Source organism: Gymnodraco acuticeps, unplaced genomic scaffold (genome assembly GCF_902827175.1).
Source record: "Gymnodraco acuticeps unplaced genomic scaffold, fGymAcu1.1, whole genome shotgun sequence".
In the NCBI taxonomy this organism is placed as follows: Eukaryota; Metazoa; Chordata; class Actinopteri; order Perciformes; family Bathydraconidae; genus Gymnodraco; species Gymnodraco acuticeps.
Window position 1 is genome coordinate 643,857 of NW_022992187.1, and position 22,441 is coordinate 666,297.

Sequence of the window (22,441 nt, forward strand, 5' to 3'; positions counted from 1 at the left end):
TTAATAAAGGCGTTGTGATGCCAAAAAGCATACATTCATACTGAAACACATTCACTTATGGGGATGGGGGATATTTATGAGCTGCTTGTGTGACAGTCAGACAGTGAATACTTTCCAGCGGACGTGAGTTAACGGGAGAATAAACGGTAAACGCTAGACTAAACTCACATTAATAAACAATGAAGCAAGGCACTCTGGGAAACCAGACCGTACGCAGTCTCCTATTGTTGTTGTTGTGAGCAGCGTTGGGGAGAAAATCAGAGACGTAAACGATGATGCCCATTTGGGCTCTGGGCGGTGGAAACACAACCGGTGCTAATAAGAAGAACCGGTTTGGAACCAGAAAAACACAAGCACAGAGCTAGAACTAGAACTGGTTGGAACACCTTATTTCCAACCAGTTCTAGCACTATCATGTTGTTTATTGGGGACTTTAAATGTTTTCCTTACCAAGGTTAGAATAAAAAGAAAAGGTTGATCCCGCTCACCCTCCTTTCCTCATGAGTCCCAATAAGTACGATCGTATGAAATTATTTGAATAAACAATATTTTATAATGTACTATTATTACTTATGCCTACACCTCTACTACCGGGCATATCACCATTCAAAAATGTTGAGTAAAGAAAAAATGCTTAATAGAATCTGACAAAACTCAGTTAACAGTGAAGTGTTGACTTTATTTGATCATTTTACTGTAGTCATTGTGAAGTTCATAGTGTGCCAGTGGTGTAAAGTAACTAAGTACATTTACTCAAGTACTGTATTTAATACTCAGGTACTTTTTTTGCTACTTCTACTTCTACCCTACTACAATTCAGAGGTAAATGGTGTACTTTTACTCCACTACATGTATTTAATACCATTAGTTACTTTACAGATGTGGATGAATGATGTGAAATCTAATCAAGTGTTAAATCAGACTTTAGTTCCACCTGGAGTAAATCCACAAGCTACCCTGCAGTATACAAAGTCATTCAAACTAGCCTATCACTTCAATTATTCAATACATCCTTTGTACTGAAGTATTCAAAAGTAAACATTTAATTTTTAATATAAATGATTTGCTGTGGCCAATTGTTTTCATTGCATTTGACACTTGTAACTCTCTGATAGTAGAACCACGCAAACATATATAAATAAATCATAAATAAATAACATAATGAAAATAAATATATTGCAATGCTCAAAACAGCAGCATCCAACAGTCTCTAATCCTTGGATATTACATGTCACTGCATGCATGCACGGAGCACCCGTAGCGCAGAGATCATCATATCATTCTGTCTTGTATTACTTAACAACAAAACAAAACAAAATTAAAACAAAACGGCTCCTTCACGGGCGCGAGCCGGCTCCCGTCGTTCACTTAAAAGAGCCGGCTCTTTGAGCTGGCTCGTTCGCGACCGACACATCACTATTACATATATCCATGGATGCAGGCACGTGCACACATAGACATCAAAGTGGGCTTGAGCCACTGCCCTTTTTCTTCCTCCAGAGAAAGTGCCCTTTTTTCCCCCTTTTTTTTATTTTTATAAATGAATATAAATCTACTGCTGTTTGCGCACAGTTTCCCTTTCCAAAAATATATTGATTGAATACAAAATATCAGGTCGGGAGATTAGACTGTGAAGTTCCGTAGCTCTCCCTCCCTCCCTCCCTCCCTCCACGTCTGCTGCACAGTGGTGTGGACATCGGCAGTCACTTCAGACAGACTGGTAGCAACACCTCCCAGTTTATTGTCCCATGTTATGCCGGCTTTTCTTGGCTTATTTTGAAGGTGAGTGATGATGAGCAAATTACTAAACTGCCAGTGCCTCGAGTTTACAGCTAATTAGCTAAAAGACATTAACACATATAGTTAACCTAGGTAGGCTACTAGCTAAGGGATAAGTTAGCTCAAGGTTTAGCTAAGGCAATTTATCATGGGCATACAGGCTAATGTAGCCTACTGTACTTAAGGGGAGACACTTAAAGTGAATACAGTGAAATATGTATCTAATAACGTCATCACAATCGCCACATTGATATGCAAATTAAGCGTTAACTAGGCTTAATTAAAATGTGCTAATTTGCACGCAGTTACCAAGGCATTGCAGGTGAAAAGGATCAAACTAAAAAACATATCACCACCTCACAACTTCCCCAGATAGTTACTTACAGATGTAGCACTCCAGATAGGACTCCACCCAGCAGATTCCAACCAAAAACCCAGCAGATCCCAGTGGCTGGGGGCGTTTCCAAATATCCCCCATTTGTTCAATTACAGGATTAAACCATGAGATGGCGCTTCATTCACAAATTCAGTACAGTAGAACTTAGTCTGTTTACAATGTTTGCAGCTCTGTTGTGTTTGCTGAAGAGCATTTCATCACTTATTTGTTATGGTTTTCACAGGCTACTATAACGAAAAATCATCAATATTTTAGATCAAATAAAGTATATCTAATCTTATTATCTTAATTGTAATTCAATAATATAAAGTCTTTATATATTAAATAATCATAATAATAATGTAAATGTTTACACTTCTTTATTTTTTATGCTCATACTTTTACCTTTACAATAGTTTGCTTTATGCAGTATATTTTTTGTAATATTGTTGTGGTGTACACAGTACAGTAGATTGCAGTGGCGAGCCGTGACTTTTCTACCTAGGCCCTCTGACCCCACCCCCCTCTTCCCTCGAAAAAAAAAAGAAAAAGTTTTTACGTCACAGCCTATAGTATACTTCAGCGGAATATCAAAACAGCGGCCCGGGGTGCAAAACGCATCAATGACAGCGACCCTCTACCACACAAAACAACACCATTTATATAAACACCTATCATGACAGGGCGCCCACAGCCAAGTAACAATTACAAATGAATTAAGTCGGCACGGCGGCCCACATTGAAAATCACTTTGACTTACCTTTGATGATCAAATCACCTAAACACAAAGTCCATCCTCCTGTCTTTTTGGAGGAAGAACTTGATGGCGTCGTCATGCAGGTGATCCTTTGCTTTTAAAGCAATCAGCAATTTCTTCTCGATCGAAATTAAGGCCAAGTCTGACAGTCGGACTTGCCCAGTCGTGGACCTCGAGTAGCTTTTTATGCGCTTCAGTGCAGAGAAGGACCTCTCCACAGAGGCAGTGGACACAGGTATTGTCAGGATGATGCATGAGAGGGTGTACACCTGTTTCATGCTTTCACTCAGTCCTTTTTTGAGGAGAAACTGATGAATGTCGGCTGGGCTTTTCCCCAAAATGTCAGACATGCCGTACATCACGGCGAGTTCCGTGTGCAGTCGAGGCTGGTCGAAATATCCGCCATAGCTCTCCATCAAACTGTTCAAGGCAGCAGTTGGGAAATAGTTACAGTAATGCCCGAACTGTTGCGGGTCCAGAAGGGCCAGGAATTCCAGCTTTTTGTGGTCACTGAAGCGGTTGGAAATCTGGGTTAGCAGGCTGTCAATTACGCTGCAGTGGAGCTCCCTGTACCGTGCACGAACGTCTCCTTGAGCTCCACGGACGCGCGGAGGACCAACCAAAGCCTGGGTTTCATCGTAGACGCTGTCAAAGTTCCCCTTCTCCTGTTCAATTTGTCGCTGTAGCTGATCCACTCTGGCCAGGCAGAACTGCATATCAAAACCTTTGTTCTGAAGTATTTCAAAAACAACATCCGAGTAGGAGAAGATAGCGTGGAAGGTTTTCAACCAAAAGCTGAAATCGAAGCTGGTAAGGAGGGTGATGTATCCATCAGAGCAATGAACAGTTTCGTCATCAAACTCTGTGTGATGGTCTACGATGTGCTCGAACACCTACGAGAGTAATGCTTAGTTTAGAAAAAACAACTTATAGACCTCCAGTAAACACTAAGATTAGCTTTTCATTTAATGTAATACTAGTATAGTTCTTTACCTTCATGTTTTTATGAGTGGGTAGTTTCCAACACTAAATCATTTCTTTATTATTGTTAATATTTCCATTACGTTCATTGTTATTATTATCTTACCTCTCTCAATTCCCTGGTCGTATCTGCCACTGTGCACACCAAGCAAGAATGAAAGCACCAGCGAGTAGGAGCTGCCCGTGGAAGCCTATGCTGGCAAATATCATCCAGTAGCTTGGTGCGCTTTGCTGAGCGGCTGAAAAAGGTGGCCAAGCCAGAGAGGTGGGAGAAGAAGACCTTACACTCTCTTATCTTGGAAGCTCCCTTTGACAAGACGAGATTTAAGATGTGAGCATAGCAGTGAATGAAAAGGGCCTGTGGAATTGTTTCCTTAACTTTCGCTTGCACCCCATTCAATCCAGAGGCCATAACAGCTGCTCCATCGTAGCACTGCGCGACCACTTTGTCAATACAGCCACTCTCCCTCAGGAACTCCAGCAGCCGTGTAGCTATGGCCTCTGCTCGTTTGTCCTCTGTCACATCTTCGTACTTGAAGAAACGCTCTTTTATCCCATCGTCAGTGACATATCGAAGCACATATGACATCTGCGCCACGTTGCTAATGTCTGTCGTTTCATCCAACATGACCGCGACAAAAGGTGCCTTCCTCAGCTCCTCTTTCATGCTATCCGTCATTACACTAGCGACAGCGCTGATCAGGTCATTCTGAATCCTTGAAGATGTGCCGGTAAATACTGTTGATGTGGCGAGGTGTGTGTGCAGGTCGCTGTCATATTCTGCCACTAAATCCAGCAACTCTATGTAATTCCCCTTGTTTGATGAAGTTACACTCTCATCGTGACCTCGGAACGGCAACTCCTGCTTGCCCAAGTACACCACACAATTTATCAGGCGTTTCAAAATTCCTCGGTTCCTCTTCACCTTTTCATTATGAAGGATGACACCCCGGCGTTGTTGCTCATCCAGCTGGAGCTCTATCCTGGTGTCCCCAAATGTTTTAAGCCGAATAGTAGCTCTGAGGTGACCTGAAGCATTCTGATGGCGATGTGCTGATTTGGATAAACTTCCTAAATCAGAATATCCATCTCTGGCCCATGACCCACTGTCCGCTCCAAAAAGCAAGCAATCCCAGCAGTACAGCTTGTGTTCCCTGGTTGATCCGGTCATCCAGTTGTATCTGGCGTAATTGCCGATATTAAAATGCCTCTCGAACCGTTTGGTTTTTTGAACCAAATTAAGCTGTGGTGTTGGTCGCCCTTTGGTAATTAACTCCAATTTATCATTGTAACTCATTCTTGAAAAAGACTCGGTTAGTAGTTTCGCAACGATGTCATCACTATCACTAACGTGAGCCATCGTGAATGAACGTATGCTAATTCCGCCTAGCTTGACCCGTTGATATATCACATGCATAAACTTGGCAGCGCAGCGGGCGGAACTTGTCATAAAGTCCGCGATAATAAAGCCCTCCCATTTAGAGGGAAGATATGATTGGTCAATTGTACTGTCACTTGACATTACTCTCTCGTTGTTTTACTATAGCGGGCCCTCTGTGAATCGCATAGAGGGCCAGACGAGCTTTTTTCATGTAACCCTTCACATTCAAACAGAAACTGAACAGGCAGATTCGAAGGATTTATTTCTTTGGAAATTTTATTTTAAATACAATTAAATCAAGTTTTTTCGGTAAAAATATAACAAAAATAATATTTAAAAAATATATATTTTTAATGTTTTTAAATATTATTTTTTAGAATATCTTAGGCCCTCAGAGAGGGCCTAGAGGGCCCTGACGGCTCGCCACTGGTAGATTGAAGTAAATCAACTTATACATTAAGATAAGATAAGATAAGATGGACCTTTATTAATCCCCGTGGGGAAATTCAGTAGTTCAAACAGCAACAGGGTGAGAGTGAAAAACAGGACAGCACAGATTCACACAGATTCACAAAATCAAAAATAAGATCAGCGATAAAAATACAAATAATAATAATGAGAAACTATGAAATAAGAAATGAATCAAATGTAATTATCATATCATATATTATAATGTATTGTATTATTAAGTAATATCATACATTAACCCCATTATAGCAGATGCCACATTGAATGGATGAACACATTTATGCATCAATAATTACAACAGAGTATTACTAAATATAAGTTGTAAAAATACTTATATGTATTTAATATTAACCCTTTGGAGTCGACCGTCATGCCGGCGTGATCAGATCACATGACCTGTTCAAGCCGGTGCCGCATAAAAACAACAGTCCGGACAACATTGCCGTGTGTTTCTGTCGAAAGTAAATGTATTGAATACTGATAACATAATGATTCATTTTACTTTCAGATGATAACACTTTTCACTTGGGCAATTTACCATTTTGAGTGCAGGACATCTACTTCTAATACTTATTTTTACCTAGGTAAATAATCTGAGTACTTCTTCCACCTCTGAGTTTGGACCCCGTCACTGTTTTTAAAACTTGAATTCAATGTTTGATATTTCCAGAGACCCTTTCACACCACTGCTGGAGAACAGAGGGGGGATGGGATAGTTTTGTCACATTCCAATGGGCCATTACTTTTTAAACAAAGAGAGTCACAGCCCTGCGTTGATTTAAGGGAGCTGTTGGGGGGGTGGGGGGTGGTGAACGGTACATTGTCAATGTTTGTTTAAAAAAATGTTCCTTTTTTCTTTGTTAACCGTTTCACATCATGACTTAACAGTTTCAGACGATTATAGAACAATATCAGTCTTTACACATCATAACAATTGAACAGTTTTAAAGTTTCTCTTTGTTTTAATTCAGTGTGAGAATTGAGCTGGAGCTTGTCCTGCCAGGAGTTTAGATCTGGGCTGAAATGGTGTCAGGGCCATTCTCATACACACATGCAGGTGCTCATTGGTTAGCCTCGGTTAGCCTGCACTGGAACGATATTTATTTGTTGTGACCTCAGTTCTGACTTGAGAGGGATTATTTGTTCAAACACTTTGTGTTTTGTCTCATAGTGGCGTTTTGGCACTTTTAATGAGTGCCACGGTCTCTGAACAAATGAGACACACTGGCTCTGTGCTCCCAGAGGGCAGGATGAACATGAATGAGTCCACTCAGGGTTAAAAGCTCTGTTCTCACTGTCCACTTTCCTCTTCTTGGAGAGCGCCATGTGTAATTATTTGTCTCTCCCTGTCTGCCGCTAACACGCCTGTTCACTCTCCTCTCCGCTTCTCTCCCTGTATCGCTAATTATTCTCTTCACTTACTTTCCTCTCCGCTTCTCTCTGCCGCTCTCTCGTCTCTTCTTCTGTGTTTCTCTCCCTGTATCGCTCTCTCGTCTCTTCTTCTGTGTTTCTCTCCCTGTATCGCTCACTCGTCTCTTTCGCCCCCTGTCGGTGGCAGTTAAAATAGAATCGCCCCGTCAAAATTGAAATCCCCTATTAATGTATTGATTATAGGTCGGCGTCCGGATCCGGACCGCGGTCCGCCTGTTGCCGATCCCTGCTCTAAGCCAATCGGACATGGACAAAATAAAGGATCAGTCTATCTATGTGTCGAGGGGGAACTAGAGACACCCCTCTGCCTTAACAGTCATGGTCCGGTCTGGCAGTGCTTAGCTCTGCTGCAGAGAGGAAGAGAAGATCACTGCTCTAAACAAAGTCAAAAATCGTACATCCAAATGGAATAAATATAATTAATTATTATTAATACGTTAAGTCTTGTTCATTGTTTTTCACTTTGTTAAATGTTTGATATTTCCGGCACAGACCCTTTCATACCGGCAATGCGCGATAGAAACAACAGCAACTGCGGTTAAACGTTACTGCTGGAGAAGAGAGATCACAGGGGGGTTAGGAGATCACAGGAGGGGGGAGAGCTGTGGCTGAGCGGCCATTAGGTCACAGGTGTGTAAACAAAGAGTCACACACAGCCCCCGCTGATCAGCTGATCACCTACTGAGAGCTGCAGAGTTTCATTCAGACTATTTAAAAAAACAACGGTCTAATTTTATCATTGCACAACAATTAACTCAATGTGTGATTGTTATAGCAGTAATAATACAGTAAACTATTAACAATAGTATAATATTACAGTAAATGTTCTTGTCAATGCAGAATATGATTATATCCGTGACACTGGGAATACAAAACGATATGCTACAGTATAGTAATAAAATATAAATCCCACTTGTTGTAGCCTACCTGGCAGAGCAAGAAACACTCCAGCAGTGGTGGGGCTAGGGGGTGGCTACTTGGGCTCAAGCCCCGGATGTTTTCTGAAAAGCCCCGGATGTTTCAAATTGTTGAAAATGTCTCGGGAGTAATGTGCAGTACCGGAGTCCACCAGAGAGGCAGCCGCTGCGGGACAGTAGCCTGCGTACTGCGTAGCCTTCCCTGCCCTGAAGAAGTGATCCTTCCTAGTGCCTGACGAGTTTTAAGCTAATAGGCTAGCCTATAAAGTTATGGATATTAGAAAGCCACAAGCTGCAGCAGCAGCAGCAGTATCAACAGCTGACAACAATGTCATCACCAGCAGTGAAGAAATGGATGATGTTTCAGGTTTGTGAATCTAATGGTGATATCTGCACTCTGGCTGACTGAGTAAGAAGGGAAAAGAGTGATGTAACGTTAATGTTATAGCTAGTAAACATGGAGTAACCACACTAATTATACCCTTATATGTTAGTATGTATACAGAATAGACCCTCCAGAAAAACGCGATTCTGCGATCGCAGAATTTACCGCATAATCAGCAAAATGTCGCAGATTTTTAAAAGGCCGCATATTTATCAAAAGGCCGCATAATTCCCGCATTTTTCCAGACAAAGTTGAGCAAAAAAAAAGTTAACTCGTCTTGACGTGAAGTAGTGATGATGATGACGCGACGTCATCAGCTCGCGCATCACAGAAGGTAAACAACACCGTAGAGTGAACGTGTGGAACTCACACGAGAGACAAAACACCAAGATGAAAAAATCTAATCCATCTCATTTACCGACGAACATTTCTGCTAAAGACCGGGCAAAGCAGTACCCCGATGTCTTGCACGAAAGTGGGGGGAAACTATTCTGCACCCCGTGTAACTGTGTTGGAGCATAAGAGAAAATCGATGGTGACGATTGTTATGGAAATCTAAAAACCCCAATACTGTAGAGTACAAGTCAGAAAACAAATAAATGGTGAATCCAACAGAGTTGTCTTTCTGGTGATGTTTATTCGAGGCCTCAAACAAACATCAGATACAATAAAATATAGACACAGGTCTCACAGAGTATAGGATAGTCTGCGCGAGTGTGCGCAGTTTAATATAATAGCAAAGCAATATAAAGGGAGAGTAAAAAGGTGGGGAGGAGAAGAAATCTTCACACGGTCACATTGTTATTAGACACCTGGCCTTGAGCTGTAGAAGTTCTCGTGTGACTTTGTGTGAGTCAACTCAGTAGCCAAAACAGCTCTGTGGCCTTGAAGTAGAGAAGATAGAGGAAAACAACACAGTAACCAAATGAGAAGCATTTGGTTACTTTAAACATATCAGGATATAATAAAATGTCCACTACATTCCCCACTTTTGATCATACTTGATCAATAAAAACAAATGACAGGATAGACTGATATAACACATCAATGAATACACTCCATCACTGGTTTAAGTAAACACATCACAAATATATCATAGAAAACTGGCTGTTTTTGTGGACTCCAATATAATGTAAGCAGAAGAGGAGAGTACACTTGATACACTTGATTATATTGTAGTGTCGGAATCAGACTCTTCTGATTCTAGCTGGTCTATCTCACTGTGGTGCAAAGGATTGTCTTGTAATGGAATAGCAGTATACTGAACGAAAGCTAAAGATACCATGCTGGAAACGCACTTCTTCAGTATTGGGATAATCAAACAGACATATAATATGACACAGGTCAAGAGCAAATTGCTGCATGAGCATGTTCCTAGAGGCTATTATGAATGGGGCATGACCTGGAAGCCTTGCGTCGTCTCGTAAGTGAGGTTCTCTAGCCGAACGTGTAAGGTATCTATGTTATGGGCATTGTTTACTGTACCCCACCATGGAAACAAGCCACCAAAGAATTTAGCTCCAGTGGACGTCAGCTCTCTTTTTACCTTGTGGTGGTCGGGGTGTTGGAACTCTGGGTAATGATGTGTCGTGTACATTAAGGACGTGAGGACCGTGACTGCTGGATTCAAATACACTAGAGTGCATGTACCTATCCAGAGGGGAGCCAGAACTTGATAGAGCTTGTCGCCGCACAACCAAACGTAATCTTGTGGCGAGCTAAACCCAGCATCACTGGGCCAGGCCAGTTGGAGGGAAATATGGTTAACATCAGGGAATGCTACGTTAGAAAGGATTCTTCCAGGGACACTGAATATGCAATACGAGATATTGTAAACACTGTAACTGCACTGTGCTATCTTCCCCATCCCTTAGAGTAATGTTACCAATCCCTGTCTTGACCAGCCCCTCTGCCCATGTGGTTCGCCCTGCTCTCCCCATGTACCTCTTAGATATCTCGATTTTGGCTGACATGCTGTGTGCTGACCATGGATACATAAAATATAGGACTAGTCCTAACACAACTATCATGGCAAATATGCAGAGGAACCATTTTGTGATTGTCCAGGCTCTCCGGTAGTATTACTCACGGTTGCGTTGTCGTTTTCCCAGGCGAGCCGTCATCACGAGGTGGGAATGCTCCATGGGGTGTGTGTGTGTATTCCCTCGGTCGATGTTGTGACACGGACAGTCAGACTCCGCACACCGGTAACACAAATGAGGAACCAGAGAGCATATGGAACCGCTCAGCTGGCACTCGCTCGTGATACCTTGTGTGTAGTGTGTTTTGGTGTATGTAGTGCAAGTGTGGTGCAAGTTGGTGATTAGGACACATCACTTGTTGTCTTCTGCTTCTACCGTTTCTCCTTTCCTGTGACTACGACCTTGCAGTGGCTGGCGTGGACCCACGTAGCTCTCTCTCGGCGACCTTGACCGCTGTCTGGTTGACCAGACGCAGGTCGGTACCTTGCCCATGATTGGATTTCCAGCTCTTTCTCCGGAAATCCTTGACCAGCACGAAGTCGCCGGGTTGGAGATGGTTAAGTGGACCAGTGGCAGTCGCTAAAGTGGATGACAGGTTAACATACAACATAGCAACATAGCATCCTCACACAAAGTTGTGGAGGGAAGAGGACATCCTGGAGCCTTGAGTCCAATCTGTGGAGGAGCCCCAAAAAGGATTTCAAATGGCTGAGTTGGCTCCGTGTTCATTCCCACATCCGCATGTACATCAGCACAATGGACAGAGCTTGTGTCCATGACAGACCTGTGTCTGCACAGCATTTTGCTAGTTTGTTTTTGATTGTGCCGTTCTCTCTTTAGCAAAATGTGAACCGTTGTTCTAATTTAAGATGTTCTCTGATGGGCTAAGCTCAATGAAATCCAGCATTAGGTGCTAAATGAATTTTGCTTAATGCAAATTACCCCCCTTCACCCCCCTTGTGAACCACTCCTGATGTATAGCCTCTAACATCCCCCCTTTTGACACATTGTCCAACCCATGTGTCAAAAACAGCCCCAACAGCCTTCCACCGAGCGTTCTCAACTGGTGTAGCTAGCTGCTGAAGTGACGACATGTTGTCAGTGAAGGAGGAGACAGGCATTCTAACAAATGAGTGTAAGGTGCGTGAGGTGTGAGAGGAATCAGACTCTTCCTTTGCGGCTGAATCAGCAGATAAATTAGCAGACCCAATTTCTTAGGGAAACTGGGTCTGTACTGCTTTCAGAAATTGTCTACACTTCCAAATAGCCACAAAATCGTGCACTACCCCAAAAGCATAGCGTGAGTCAGTGTAAATAGTCACGGTTTTGCCTTCTGCAAACGTGCAGGCTTCAGTTAGTGCGATGAGCTCTGCTGCTTGTGCTGAGACATGGGATTGGTCCGGAACGGAGTACAGCAGAATCTGAAACAACAGAAAAAAAAAGAAAAACCCACCCGATTTAGTGCCCCCTTGGTCGCGACAGGCAGACCCATCAACATACAAAATGAGGTCAGCATTGGTCAGAGGAACGTCTTTTAAGTCCGGTCTAGGTGTGCACACAATGGAAAGTTCGGCAACACAGTCGTGTTCGTCACCTTCAGGCAAAGGTCAATAAGAGGGTTCTTACACCTTTTCCAAAATCAAATTCAAGCACTTTTCAAGCATCTTATAGCTGTTGTAAATTACATATTTATATGCACATACTCAAGTGAGTATTTCCCTACCTCACATTAACTCAGATGTTCTTTATGCTATAAACAACCAAATGTGTGTTTCGTGATAGCCTTCTACACGAGGATGAAAAATTAAAGAAAATAAAACTAAGTTTAATATTAATATCAAAATGAGTGATCTGTACATCTAAAAACCCAATTCAAGCGACCTTTCACCTCCACTTAATTAAATGCACTGGTTGCAAGATAAAAAATGTGAGTTAATTGATTTTAGATAAACAGTTTAAGTTGCAACATTAATTTATAAGTTGTGTTGACGTAATAATGTTGGTAATTACATCAACTTAATTGTGTCATTTGAACTCTGATTTCTGCGTTAATTGACTTCACCCTAAATTCAAGTTGAGGTATTGTAATGCAATTGGCTTGATAACTTATTGTTCTACACCTTGAGTTAAGGATTTCAAGTCCACTCCCACTTAAGATGCCTGGACAAGTTCCCACAGTTAAGACAAATAGAAATATACAAAGGACATTTTAAGGTGAGCGTCATCTTTTGTCATTCAAATACAACTTGAAATTCAAACTCTCCTGATTGAAACATCATGTGTTGAAATAAACAACTGCAGTTCAAAAATAAAAAGTGAATTGCCTAATATTTTTGTTGTGGAATCAATTAATTTCTTTCTTTAAAGGCAAAAACATGAATAAGCTAAGAGAAAAACCCTATTGAATACAATATTATTTGGAGCAACTTAATTTACAAATGGCTGTCAACTTAAAAACATCTGTCCATGTTCAACATGTGGTAATTAAGTATACACAACTTAAGATTACATTTAAATCATACGGTAAAACAAGTTGGAACGTTTGGAGTAATCAACTTAAAAACGTGTGTTTATGCTACCAATTATTAAGTAAGTGGTAATTGAAAACACCTCTGATTGTAGAGGAAACGCCTTTTCCCCTAACTCAAATAACTTTGTTGCTCTAACAAAATGTCATTAGAAGTTGTCTTAACTCAATAACCATCGATGCAACCTATTGCCTTGATTCTCTTTGTTAAGCCAAGCATTTGTTTTTAGAGTGTACGTAGACTGGGTTCGTAGACTGGGCCTCCCATATAACCTGGCTGAGCCGATATAAAAACAATCAGCCAAATAACTTCTCAAAACATCATTGATTACTATTTAAAAAAAAAATACTTTTAGGTTGGCAGTGAACATAAGTCAGAGGTACCTGGTGTACTTTTCCTTCACTTAATTATTTAATACCTTTAGTTACTTCACAGATCTGGATGAACGATGTGAAATATAACCAAGTGTTGAATCAGATTTTAGTTCCACCTGGAGTAAATCCACCAGCTACCCTGCAGTATACAAAGTCATTCAAACTAGCTGCACCTTCACCAGCTTTGAGAACACTTTCATGATCAATCATGATCAAACATATCATATATATTATTCTGAAATGGACCAATCTGCACAACGACTACTTTTACTGTCAATACTTTCACTATATTTTGATAAGAATACTTTTCTACTTTTACTTGAGGAATATTTTGAATGCAGGACTTTTACTGTACCACTCTGGTACTTCTACTTTTATTCAAGTACAATATCTGAGTACTTTAGTCTGAATTTCTAGCTACAAATTCACGCAGCGCTGCATACAAAATAACCTCACAATGGTAACAAGTGGAAAATAATATTTACAAATGTGTACAATGATTTGTAGGTAATTTTGACTACTCAAAACATCTGACTTATACAAAGGAAGACTGTGTTCATTCTACAATTACATGGGATTAAAGTAACATGTAGTTTTACTTGTATAATATTTCCATTTTGTATAAAAGACCGTTTGTTTTCATCTGTTTTAGAATAAACAAAGTATTGGCTTCAGAATACCAACCTTGTTTCGGCAAATTCAGATGATAAATACAACTTTGAAACTTGTAACGGCATAATTACAAGCAGAGAACGGACTAATGTAACATCACAACAAGCATAACAACAGCCGTGTGTTATGAACACTGCTGTGGGTGCGCAAATCATGAGGTCATCAAACTGGCCTTGTATGAGAGCGATGCCTTTAGAAACTTGGAGAGAGACCAACCTTGTACACAATGCCTGGTTGTACACAGTAGCCTTGACACAAACGTGTGAATCTGTAAGGTTTACCCTTATATTCAAATGTGAACAAAATTGACTGTCTTTGTGTACAGGAACACTGAAAAATTCATTTGAGAGATCTTATTACAGTAAAAAAATGCTGCGGAGGCTGGAACTTTTGAAAGAATCAGATAAGGACTTGGGATGAGCGGGCATAGCTGCATAGCATTTACAGCTGTAAATCCTGGACAAATCTCCACTCGTCAGGAGGTTTTGTCTCTGATCTTTTTGACAGGAAACACTGGAGTGCGTACCGGAATCGTTACACGGAATAATGACCCCTTGTTTAAGCAGAGAGGTAAACACTGGCCGAATGCCATCAACAGCTTCACGTTTCAATGGGTACGGGGGTTGATTTGAACGGAACGTGGACATTAAACATACGTCATATCTGTGAGCTGCCCAGAGTGAGTATGGCACATCTGAAAGCGCGGCAGGAAGCTCAGAGATATGAGAATTACCTCATCATCCTCAACCAACAGCAATGTAAACAGAACGGCTACGTTTGTGCACATTTTCATCTTATACATGTCACCTCACATAGAGTACATGACATATTCTGTGTGTGTAGATGTCCAATCAGTGACTGACTCCAAATCTTTAACGATTGGATCCAAATCCCTCTATCTATCAGTGGGCCCCCTGGCTAGTGAAATGTGTGGACCGCCCCTGGGATTTGACACAGTTTGTATTGTGTGGGTGTGAGTGCAACAGGAACCAGTGCTACGCAGCCAAGCATAGTTTTAAGCATGAGCTCCTCATTCACACATTCTAACAGAAAACTCTCATCATTCCCGGGAACCACATTTACACAGATTAACAACATTAACAGTACAATGCAAATGAGAAGCCTCCATGAACACAGCAGGTGGAAAAACACGTTGATCAGTCAAACGCAACAACGCCTGAGAATCAGGATATGTCAGCAGCCATTTAATACACATTCACACAGTCTTTATCATCAAAAGTTTTTGAACCATCGTAGGAGATGGCTGCCGGACTTTAAAACCCTCATTTGTTGAAAAATGAGATCTAAGCCGAACCGGAGTTTCAGATCTCTGCCCAGTAAATGTATTAGGCAGACGGAGGATAAAAGAAACAGTTTTTTTACTGATGTGGGAAATGGATTGACTATCATCACCGTTATCTCCACTCTGAAGTGATACAAAAACTTCTCCTTTACAGTCACCCCAGCCGCTCCTATTGAGTGCATACATCTACCACTAAATTTGCAATCAGGCAAATCTGCCCTTTTTACTATAGAACATCAACACCCATGATAGCTAAAGTTAGTGTGGGACATTTCTCAAATGCTGTTTCACTGTCATATTTCAAATATGTACCCTCTTTAACCACAGGCATGTCTTCTACATTTTCCAATTTTCAAAAGCATGATGTGTGTGTATGTATTCACTTCCCTGGTTCGATGATGCTGGCTGAATTTCCATCTCGCTCGATCGGGTCCCCTCCTCCCCATCTGGTGTAGGTCAGTCTGACTGTGAATGGCCCCGTCCTTGCTGTCCCCCTCTCTGCCTCCACTCGCCAGTGTTCTGTGAGCAGTCCCATAATCCAATGTTCAACACTGCCACACTTGAAACATCTTTCTCAAATGAAGGTCTTGCTTCTCGTCTTCTGCCTCGGAAAACCTCTTCTGCCTCTCCCTCGGTATTGTGACCGGCCAGCATTCTGCGTAGCTTGCGCTGTGTCTGTGAGTCCGTTGAGAAAGGCATTACTGAGGTGTGTTGCCCAAACACCTGCTTGGGTTTGTTTATCCCGCTGTTGTCCCCATCTACTTGGGCTGATGGGGGTGGCGAGCTTGGAGTTGACTGCATGGCTGGGGCTTGTAGTGGCGGTGGAGGTGGAGGTGAGCCAGCCGGATTGCCAGGGTTGTACCCCGGGGGAGGGAAAGGATACCCAGTCGAGGAGAGGTCATTCAGGCCTGCAATGGAAGAACACAGAGATGTCTGGGGTTTACATGGTTTTGGAAATAATTTATTTTCCTTCTTTTCTTCACATTCATCTTCAACCTTAATATTTTCTTTAATGCCCAATGCCAACTGCCTTCTTTCACGGCATTCTGCTTAATCCTCCCAGTATTTATTATAAACACTTTCTGAGAGTGTCCAGTTTTCTATATAAGTCTTTTACTTTAACTTTATTTGTATTTCTACTTCTTTCTTGAAGAATACATTTATTCTTTAGTTTCTTGATTTTTAATTTACTCAAAAACCTCCCTTTGGAAATCCGAACATTTCCGTCCATATATTTAATTTAGACAGACTGTTTTCACCATATTTTACTCTCATGACGTCTACAATCGGGCCCTCAGGAGGGTGTACAAGCCCCCTACTTTGCCTTGTTCCCATGACAAAATCACCATTTGTTTCACAGTACAAATCGTGCAAAAAACTAATCGTAAACCCACTTTCTACGACGGGATAAACCCTATGTGATGTTTGTTTCACAGTACAACTCACGTAAAAAACTAATCGTAAACCCACTTTCTACGACGGGATAAACCCTATGTGATGTTTGTTTCACAGTACAACTCACGTAAAAAACTAATCGTAAACCCACTATCTACGACGGGATAAACCCTATGTGATGTTTGTTTCACAGTACAACTCACGTAAAAAACTAATCGTAAACCCACTATCTACGACGGGATAACCCCTTCTTCGAGCAGCCCCTTTCATAAACGTCATGGAGTTTTAATTACGTTTAACTTTAAACAATTTAGACATTGTACATCTCACCCAGTATTGGAAAGCCTTTCTAAGTCCGTTTGGTCTCGTGAAGTCAATCAGTTCCACCCCCGCCGCTGGTCCTCTCGTCCCGTACTGTTTTTGTCGCGGGGTAGAGGGAATCCGAGGATCCTGGAGCTACCAACCAGCGTCCGGAGGTGTTCCCAATCGAACTTGCAGAGACCCTGCTCGCAGCGCCAATTGTTATGGAAATCTAAAAACCCCAATACTGTAGAGTACAAGTCAGAAAACAAATAAATGGTGAATCCAACAGAGTTGTCTTTCTGGTGATGTTTATTCGAGGCCTCAAACAAACATCAGATACAATAAAATATAGACACAGGTCTCACAGAGTATAGGATAGTCTGCGCGAGTGTGCGCAGTTGAATAATAGCAAAGCAATATAAAGGGAGAGTAAAAAGGTGGGGAGGAGAAGAAATCTTCACACGGTCACATTGTTATTAGACACCTGGCCTTGAGCTGTAGAAGTTCTCGTGTGACTTTGTGTGAGTCAACTCAGTAGCCAAAACAGCTCTGTGGCCTTGAAGTAGAGAAGATAGAGGAAAACAGCACAGTAACCAAATGAGAAGCATTTGGTTACTTTAAACATATCAGGATATAATAAAATTTCCACTACACGACCCACTTTGATTCATTCAAACCTTCGAAAATGCTTTCTGCTGCTGCGGACAAGAAAGCCAAACAACTCACGTTCACCGGCATTCACGGCATCGACCTCCAAAACCCTTTTGAGGGCTACAAGAAACGAGGTGAGAAGCCTACAAGATTGAAGCTGGTCAGATAACGAACGAGTAAATGAAAACAGAATGAGGCGGAGAAGTGTGTGTGTGTGTGTGTGTGTGTGTGTGTGTGTGTGTGTGTGTGTGTGTGTGTGTGTTTAAAATAGCCCAATTGCTTTTACAATAGTTAAACATTGAATGTGTTTAATTGAATAGGAAATGGGTTTAACGTTAGTGGCAGGTTGTGTGTGAGAGAGAATAAATAAGACAGCCCAATATTTAAAAAAAAATCTATTCTTTTTCGCAACTTTCCGCATATTTCGCAACTTCCCTTAATCAAGGATTTTTGCCCGCGTTTATAGTTATCCTAAGATGTAACGTTAACCATACCTCAGTCTACTTTTAAGACACTAAAATAACGCATTCCAATTTTTATTTTGTTTTCGCGCGTGGAATTATACCGGCTCTCGTTTCAGTACACATAACAACTAGGGGTGTAACGGTTCACAAACATTTCGGTTCGGTACGTACCTCGGTTTTTAGGTCACGGTTCGGTTCAGTACGTTTTCGGTACAGCAGAAAAAATTATCACAAAACATAAAATATTTCTTGTTTTTTTTTATTATTATTAAACTGTGAATAATGTATTCACTCAAATAAATACAAAATATAATAAAATAAACATTAAGGTGCAGCATTTCGATGAACTGAAATAATCTGTATTTGAACTGTACTGTACTAGTACCTAAGCAGCCAGTTTGACATTATGTCATTATGTCACATTATGACTTGCTTGTCATTGTATTTTCATGTTGTTTTAAAGAAAGATGAACTTGTCCATATTGCTTGCCGAAAGGGCAGATCTGCTGGCACTAACAATGTCTCCTGCTGTGGAGAACAGCCTCTCTAGGGACAGAGGTAGCAGATACAGCCAGGTAGCGCTTTGCTAACATGGCAACATAAGGATATTTGGCGTTTGTAATAGCTTTGGCTCGGTCTGAACTCTCTGCGAGTGGTGGAGGCTTAAATGCTAGTGGGAGTTGGGTTTGCACTTCAGTCTTTTTTCTTTTGGTACCGGTGATATTCACATTCGGGTGATGCCTTTTCAAATGAGAGTGCAAGTTTGATGTATTGCTAGCCGCGTAACCAATTTTAGTTGAACAATGCCGACTAACAGCTTTGGTTCGGTCCACCTGTCTTTGTCCGTCATCCTTGTACGTAACTGCGAAACCAAAATGTTCCCAAACCGGAGATTTCAATGATGCTGGAGGATTTTCGAGCTCAACTTTATCTGCGTTCGCCATTTCGACAGTTCCTCAAATTACTGACTAAATTTGAACGCATCCCTGTGACCAGCTCTCATAGTATGCCTCTCGTCCAATTAAATGACTTGCTCGCTCTATGACGCGTTGAACCCAATGTGAGCAAATTACTCTGAATGCTGCGACGCAGCACCTGAGATTTCTTCCAAAAAGTTGTTCACGTTCTCAATTTTGTACGTTTAACGTTATATTCGTTCGGTACACACTACCGAACCGAAGGGCCCGTACCGAATAATTTCGGTACGTATACCGTTACACCCCTAATAACAACGGAACCATAGCAACGGAACTGACAGGCAACGGAACTGACAGGCAACCCTCTGAATCAGACTCCGATTGGCTGTGACTGCATCCACTCAGAGTGTCCGATTCAGAAACGTGACTCTTACACTCTTTACGTCACAAACAAAGATGGTGGATAAGAATAGATCTATAAAACGATAAGCAATGCGCCAGAATCAAGGTGAGACTATCCGCATCCTTTAAAACTCTACGCACATTCGTTTCACCAAAATAAGTAAACGACTGTATTTGAGTGAGTTAAGGCATTAGTTTGCTTCATTAAATGGTGTTAATGAATAAGTGTTCTCCAGTGCCTTTTGTCCACTTTAAGGTATTATTAAGGTAGGGTTAATGTTGCTCTCAAAGTGCACCAGATTGATGCTTTTAATTTCAATATTTAACTCCCCCAACAACTCCTGGGCTAAGCCCCTGATCTCCTACAATCCTATATCCGCCACTGCACTCCAGCCTTTTGTTTAAACTTGTTTAAAACATATCTAAATAAATATGTGTGTCCCGGGCCATAAATGTAAGTATACTGTCAGTTTTCAGATAAAGCCACGGCATCACAATTCTTCTGTATTCTACAATATAGTTATTTTCACCTCCTGTGTTGCTTTTTCAACCCATCAGCTTTTATGGAGAAAATAAGTTATATCATTATTAACCAGAGGCATGTTTCTCACTATTTTATGCATAGAACCAACAGACTACTTTGTGTATGTGAGGAATCAGCTGTTTATTATGAGTTCCCCTGAGAGCTGCCGTTTTCATTCAGACTATTTAAAAAAACAACGGTCTGATTTTAACATTGCACAACAATTAACTCAATGTGTGATTGTTATAGCAGTAATATTAAACACTAATAATACAGTAAACTATTAACACTGTACATATTATTGTTTGCCCGTGGTGAGATGACGAGGCTTCATTAAAAAATAAACCTATTTTTAGTGAATTACTGAGTTTGGGCACGTTAATAACGTTTTAATGAAGTTGACTACAGTATATTCATATTTGTCAGTGCTTTCATGTCAATTTGGCGAACATAAACATAAATGATCGTGGTGAAGATGATGATTAAAATAGGATTACAAATCGGTAGTGAGAGCCGTGCTGCATTTCCTCCCGTCGGATGTGATATAAAAACAAACCGATTATTTTTGTAATTGTAAACTCACATGGAGGTGGGGTAGGTAATTTTGGAGAAACCAGCTCGAGTGCGTTAGAATTTGAAAATACACAGCCGGAAAAAATCTGCCACTTCCTGACAGAGCCCCTCCTCCAACACACACGAATGACCAATGAGGGCACGAGATAAGTTTGTGCACAGATGGAAGGCTGACAGGCAGGTAGGCCATCCAGTTACTTTAGCCGGGCCGGCTAAAATGATTGGTTGTGCTTTTTACAGCGCCACGGCTTCCACAGATGAATTTTTTTCTGGATTTTTTGTCAAAGCACTTAAGATATTTATTGCTATCGGGATGTTAAGAGCATTCCATGGAATATAACAAAAAGTGTATCTCGAGCCGGTTTCTCAAACTTACCTACCCCACCTTTAAACTACATTTATTAGTGCTTTCATGTCAATTCGGCGAACATATGATACATCAAATGATCGTGAGGATGATGATTAAAAATTGTTTGTATGAGCCGGTCTGCATTTCCCTTTGAAAAAACATAGCGATGGTTTTGTGTAGTACACCAACGTGGATTAAACAACATTTTGTTAAATAAAAACATGGTGATGTTTTGTAAATGATTACATGTCTCTTATTTAGCACAGAATATGATTCTATCCGTGACATATGGATCTTAACAAATATCTGCTATATCAGATACCTGTAGATCTATCGGCTGTTTATTTCACATGAGTTCCAGTGTGGCAGCTTTTTAATCACTGCTCCCCCTGGTGGATCCATGATCCATTGCAGCTGGTTTCATTATAATTGTATTTATTTATCAAGGGGGCGTATCAAGTAATGCGGGGGGTTTTCCTTTCAGCAGGGGCCCACCCCGTGCAGATCACGGACCCACATGGGTAGGGGCGTCCGAAATGAGGTGCTACATCTGTACGTCAAGTCAGTATTTTCCCCTGAAATGTTATGTTTAAATGCAGATTAGCTTTAAATATATAGATGAATTCAGACATGGTAGTAAAACGAACACCATTTATATGGGTTTCTTGGAAGTTGTATTTCCATTAGAGTGAAAGAAAACATGGAATCAAAATAGACCAAAATAACAAGTACATGAAAAAACGATATTTTTGCCTGTAATGTCCTTAAACAGTAACTTCATCATTTTGATTGTTGGCTGCTCATTTAATAACTATTAATTTGACTAGTTTGTTGTCTGCTCTTGTACGTAGTGAATACTAAAGAAGGCCATTGTCTCTGTGTTAGCTGATTATTTTGTAGAATTATGCGTATAAGTATTAAACAATTACGTGAGTGTGAGGGTATTAAAATAAATTGGTCAGTAACGGCCCGTCCACACAGCAGCTTTTGGCGATTTGTCCACCACTTCCAGCGCGTCTCAGCCCATTGACTTTGAATGGGGATGACCTCACTTTCCCTCGCTTGTCGCCGAACTGCATTGTGGGGGGGCGAGGCGAAGATTTCCAGGATGTTCAGGATTCCAAAGTTGAACAATGTTCAACTTTTGAGGCTGAGCTGGAAGCGACAGCCAATCAGATCCATTTATGCAAATCTGACAGTTCAAGCGCTAGCCAATCAAAGCTGGGAGAACCAGACCCGCAGTTCATTTCTATATTCCACAAAAATGGAGGAGAAGTTAGTTATTGCGGTAGCAAATCACCCGGTTCTTTATGACCAGTCCCTATTTACTTACCGGGATACAAACCGGAGGAACCAGGCATGGAGGGAGGTGGCAGAGGCAGTGGGTGAAACTGGTAGGTTTTCGCTTGTTTGGGGATTTTATATCCAGTTTACTTCGTTGCTAGTTTACTTCGTTGCTAGCAAGCATAGACAGTATCATTAGCCAGCATGGAATGTAGCATAAAATAGCACCATAGATATTAATCTCAT

General features: G+C 41.2%; 1 protein-coding gene across 1 annotated transcript in view; it reads left to right on the plus strand.

Annotated features, from left to right (window-relative positions):
* Window positions 1-22,441, plus strand: part of LOC117539120 (semaphorin-6D-like) — a 148,332-nt gene that overhangs the window by 67,462 nt on the left and 58,429 nt on the right. The window lies entirely within an intron of this gene.